This window comes from Berghia stephanieae, chromosome 10, assembly GCF_034508935.2.
Source record: "Berghia stephanieae isolate SIO BIC M18660-M18661 chromosome 10, UCSD_Bste_1.3, whole genome shotgun sequence".
In the NCBI taxonomy this organism is placed as follows: Eukaryota; Metazoa; Mollusca; class Gastropoda; order Nudibranchia; family Aeolidiidae; genus Berghia; species Berghia stephanieae.
In genome coordinates this window covers 13,473,421-13,479,420 of record NC_088369.1, presented here as the reverse complement: position 1 = coordinate 13,479,420, position 6,000 = coordinate 13,473,421, and positions in this window count along the sequence as shown.

Genomic DNA, 6,000 nt, shown 5'->3' with positions numbered 1-6,000 from the left:
TTCTATCCCCTTATATCTGTTTTCCAACATGCTTTCTGTCTTTGTCTTGGAATGAGATTACTTGGTTTTGTCCTGGCCCTGGCCGGAGTCCTAGCTGGGAGGGAAACAGTCAAATGCATAATTATTGTTTTGGGAGATGATATTTTTTTCCTTGTAAATCATCTCTCTGTTATGTATTATTATATTTGTTATTTTGAATGTATAATGTAAGCATTTGAGTGTGTTCCTCTTTGTTGGATTTTGCGTTTTTGTCCGGATGAGACTTATAGTAGGTGATCTCAAACTAAGTACATTGGTGATATGCTCTTGGAATCTACATCTGATTCCTATTTGTTCCCAGTTCCCTTATGTCTTACTCTTTCTTGGGTGCTTTAATTGTAATGCTAGAACTTTTTACTATCCCATTTTCTTCCTTTTTACTGGCGCTGATGTAACCTAAATGTGTTGCAAGCGCTGTAAAACCCTTAAAAACAAAAGAACAAGACAATGCCTGTAAATTCTATATTGTCATTACGGAACTGCTCGTAGTCGCTATCGATTTGTCATGATCCCATCAATTAATTCCATTTGAAAGGAGCCGGACTTGCTGACTGATGAGTCCAATGGAAACATTTCAATTCAGTGCCTCTCATCTCCGTATTTGTGAATGTGTCAGTGTGTGTGTGCAAGGGAGTGCAAGCATGTGCATGGTCATGTGTTATTCTGGAGAGAGAGGGAGCGAGAGAAACAGAGACAAAATGAGAGAGACAGGGAAAGAAAAGTAAAGTTGGGACTTTTTGTCATTAAAATTAGATTTCAGGAGCTGAAGAGATCAATTATGTAAATCATAGAATTGAGGGCTTACAATGACTGGGTTTGGTCATTTTATTTCCCTCTTTATCTCTTCTGTTATAAATTATTCTTCGCCTACAACTGAGATTGTCCATATCACACCAAAAAAATATCTTTTGAGTTTTAAACTGGGTGTTTCCAAGCAATACTATTGATAATAATAATATTAATTTATTTCATCCTTTTGGAAATTCTTTTTAAAATAAGGGAATCCATTGAGCGGGTGGTTGGATGGGAGCATCACCCTTGAATCATATACCTATGATGTTCGCATGGGTGTACGATCTGATAGTGATGTCGTTTCTTCTTCTCTTTACTAGCCTATCCTGTTTCTTTGGTTTGTGATTGTATTTTTGACAGGGGATATTTTTTTTCTCTGTAAATCTTCTGCCTGTTTGTTCTTGGTTATTTATAATTTAGCTTATGATATCTTTAGGTTATGATTTTGATTTACATTTGTACTATTTTTGTTGGATTGCTTGTTTTTTTGTTTCAGTGGTCTCTCATATAACTTCAATTGTGTTGGAAGAGACCTAAAGCAACAAACAAACAAAAAAAAGAATCCATTGAGGTCACCTGACAATGGCCTGAAATATATTTCAAGTTAGTTTTAGTATAAGATGATAATATGGCCGACTCTGGTTTCTTCACAAGTCTGTATTTATTTTATTTTCATCCTATTTATTCTTTTTACCCGACCAGACCACCATCGTTACTGGGGGAAAATGTGTCCCAATTGAAAACATAACAAGAATATTCAAACTATTGTTTGAGATTTTTTTAAAAATAAAAATAAAATTACGTTCTTCTACCATGGCATCATTAGATACCGTCGCCTGGGCATTCCATTTAGGAATATAGATAATCCATCAAACAAGCTAAGCTGTCTGATGTCAACAGGAATATAATCCCATGAGATTACAAATACAAATAATCTAGACAAGATTGAATAAGTAGCTATGATTATATTTCGACATCCTCCTCCTCTACTTTTAGCATTGAAAGTGTTTGAGAACGTCTCAGACCTACAAATGGATTGCTCATCCCCTGGGGGTTTTTTGTTGTTTTTTTTGCACATCTTTGAAAGTAACCTTGGCGTGGATTCCCGTTCCAGAGTCTGGATAGAATTTAAAGTGCTCTAAGACTGGAGTTGCATATCAATGGTATTAGTATTATATTGGCAATCGACTTCTGTTCCCTGTATGATCAAGTATCCCTGGTCTTACTCTTACTTTTTCTTTGGGGCTTATGAGTCAACTTATATAAATTGTACCATTCCATAATAATTGCCCTTTCTCTGACACTGAAATGATCTAAAAGTATTGCAAGGCCCATCAAACTCCTAAAAGCAAATAAGAATAGATTCATTGTGAAGGTATTCGTCATTTCTTTTTTTTTTTTTTTAAACAGGGTTAGGGGGTCAAAATTGTCCTGTAAAGCCCATGATTGATCTAAAAATGATTCAACTATTTTTACAGATTGATATAAGGGTAACTTGCAGACTTTTTATTTTTAATTAGGGTAATTCTATCATTCGTCAACTCATGATTATTTATCTATAAAATATGCTAGGGCATAATGATCGGCCATCTGATCAACCAGTTGCCAGATTTATTTGTGCGCACTGAGGAACTTTATTACTAGACCGGTTTTGATCGTTCATTGGTCGAAAGATTCGTCTCTATCTATATTAGTTTCCACAACACTTACTTAATCCTCTTTGGTGTTTCATAAACACAGAAGGTCCACAGTAAGGAGCACCATGACTTCTGTCTTTTGCCAGCCACCGGGTCCAACGGAAGGATGTCATCTCTTTCCACCAATCTTCTCCAAGTTTCCAGTGATCTTTCCTTATTACGATTACTCTGCGGTGTCCACCTGAGCGCTATACAGTACAATACAGTAGTATATAATAATTGAAATAGATGAATGCCTGTTCATAGCATCTTTTATTTCTCAGCAAAAATTTGCAGGTTTTCCACTAGTGTTTTTAACTCACTCAATCCTAGAGATTTTTTCCTACTTTTCAAAATTGGAAGAAATGTATTAGAAATGAGCATGTGTATAGATAGTTTTATTCAACTATCATTAACATGTAAAAATGGAAAAAAAAAAAACATTAGCTTTGATAAAGGCCTATAATTTGTCTCAGAAAAAATGTAATTAATAGGGATGGGGTAAAAGTGACCCGGGTAAACTACGGATACAGTCAGTGTTAGGGTTGAATGAGTTAAATAAATGATACTGATATAATATGTAGTAGAAGGTACATATGTAGAATTGCATGGGGACAATCTCAGTTGTTGGTATATTGTGTACCGCTGGATTTCTGTTCGCTATGGCAATGATGATGATGATAATAACATGAATATTTCTTATCTATTTTCAATGCACTTTGGTATAATTAACATTTGTTCGAGGAAAGAAAGAAATAAAACAATCGCTCTTTGTTGAATATTGTTTCGTGTTTTGTTTTAAAATAATGGATAAATAGATGTGTGAACATTTATATAGAGCTTTTTCACAGGTTTACCATGCTCTTTGCGCTTCACGATGTTTCATCTATTCCCCTCAGCAAGCTATATAGAACCCTATTTCCATTTCATACATCAACAGTTGCCTGTTAAGCATCCTTTTTGTACTATCTGGGTAGGGTTCCTGGCCTCCCATGGTGGGCAGGGAGGCACTTACTGTGTCTTCTATCTCATTATTGTTGTTTTCCAATTTGCTTTCTGTCTTTGTCTTGGAATGAGATTAATTGGTTTTGTCCTGGCCCTGGTCGGAGTACTTGGCTGAGAGGGTAACAGTCAAATGCATAGGTATTGTTTTGGGAGATGGTATATTTTTCCTTGTAAATCATCTCTCTGTTAGGTGTTATTATATTTGTTATTTTGAATGTATAATATAAGCATTTGAATGTATTCCTCTTTGTTGGATCTTGTGCTTGTGTCCGGATGATACTTATAGGTTATCTTAAACTAAGTACATTGATGGTATACCTGGGTGGGGATCCTGACCGCCCATAGTGGGCAGGGGGGTACATACTGTGTCTTCTATCCCCTTATATCTGTTTTCCAACATGCTTTCTGTCTTTGTCTTGGCATGAGATTACTTGGTTTTGTCCTGGCCGTGGCCGGAGTCCTAGCTGGGATGGAAACAGTCAAATGCTTAGTTATTGTTTTGGGAGATGATATTTTTTTCCTTGTAAATCATCTCTCTATTTTGTGTTATTATATTTGTTATTTTAAATCTATAATGCAAGCATTTGAGTGTATTCTTCTTTGTTGGATTTTGTGCTTGTGTCTGGATGAGACTTAAAGGTGATCTCAAACTAGGTGCATTGGTGGTATGCTCTTGGAATCTACATCTGATCCCTATTTGTTCCCAGTTCCCCTGTCTTTGTCTTGGCATGAGATTACTTGGTTTTGTCCTGGCCGTGGCCGGAGTCCTAGCTGGGATGGAAACAGTCAAATGCATAGTTATTGTTTTGGGAGATGATATTTTTTTCCTTGTAAATCATCTCTCTATTATGTGTTATTATATTTGTTATTTTTATTGTATAATGCAAGCATTTTGTTGGATTTTGTGCTTGTGTCTGGATGAGACTTATAGGTGATCTGGATGAGACTTATAGGTGATCTCAAACTAGGTGCATTGGTGGTATGCTCTTGGAATCTACATCTGATCCCTATTTGTTCCCAGTTCTCCTGTCTTTGTCTTGGCATGAGATTACTTGGTTATACTTTATATTTGTTATTTTTATTGTATAATGCAAGCATTTGAGTGTATTCTTCTTTGTTGGATTTTGTGCTTGTGTCTGGATGAGACTTATAGGTGATCTGGATGAGACTTATAGGTGATCTCAAACTAGGTGCATTGGTGGTAAGCTCTTGGAATCTACATCTGATCCCTATTTGTTCCCAGTTCCCCTATGTCTTACTTTTTCTTGGGTGCTTTAATTGTAATTCTAGAACTTTTTACTATCCCATTTTCTTCCTTTTTACTGGCGCTGATATAACCTAAATGTGTTGCAAGCGCCGCAAAACCCTTAAAAACAAAACAATTGATGGTATGCTCTTGGAATCTACATCTGTCCCTATTTCTGGGTTGGGTTCCAGACCTCCAATAGTGGGCAGGGAAGTACTTACTGTTTCTTATTTTTCTTTCTGGTTTCATTCATTCATTAGTTGTGGCTTGAGTTTTACTGCCAGAATGACCTTGCTGAGCAAACACACCCCATTTATCCGGGCTTGTGGCCGGCCTCACAAGGTGCTGGGTTGCACCCCATAAATTACCGGGAAAGAGGAAAAAGGGATGCCCAAAAACAAGATGGTTAAGGTAAAGGACGATATGAAAGAACTAGACCTGGAGGAAGGTAATGCTCTGAACCGAGATATATATGAAGATGAGGCATTCATTATGGCAACCTACAAAATGCGGGATAAGCTGAAAGAAGAAGAAGATTCTTGTTATTCTTATTCTTATCATCATCACTATTATCATTAATTATTTTTATTATCATCATCATCATCATACACAGTTTTGTGTGTTGGTACGTACTTTATATTTATATCCGGCTGGCGGATGTTGTGCCAAATCGACGTGATTTATTGTTGTTTTATTAAAGAACACACAGCATGTGCTGTTTGGTTAACATTGCATAAACCGTGTTTTTAAAACAACGGCAATATACATGTCGATGATGAAATCGCTCCCTGACTCTATATTATTATTTTTTTAATACATGAATAAAATTTATTTCTAATTTTAACAATTTTTGAGTAGACACATAGCTCTTGGTATCAAACTATTGTAAATTTGACGCTGATCAAGATTTTGAAGTCAAAACAACGAAAATCCGAAAATCAATTGTCCACCTTTGTATATTGCCACACCCCCGATCGCTATCGCTCAGGAAAATACATTGGACCAGCCAGATTTTCGAGCGACCGGCCATCACCATGCTTGTCCCCCAGTTAACTGGGATTTCGCTACGAATCCCCGTGCCCATGCCTTGCCCTATCTGTGCGGCTATGTGGTCTAGTGGTATGACACTCGCTTTCGGATCGGAAGGTCCTAGGTTCGAGCCTCGCTCGGCGCATAGTTGAGTCCTTGGAAAAGGCTCTTTACTCACATTCTCTCGCGTACTCAGGTGTAAAATTAGTACCT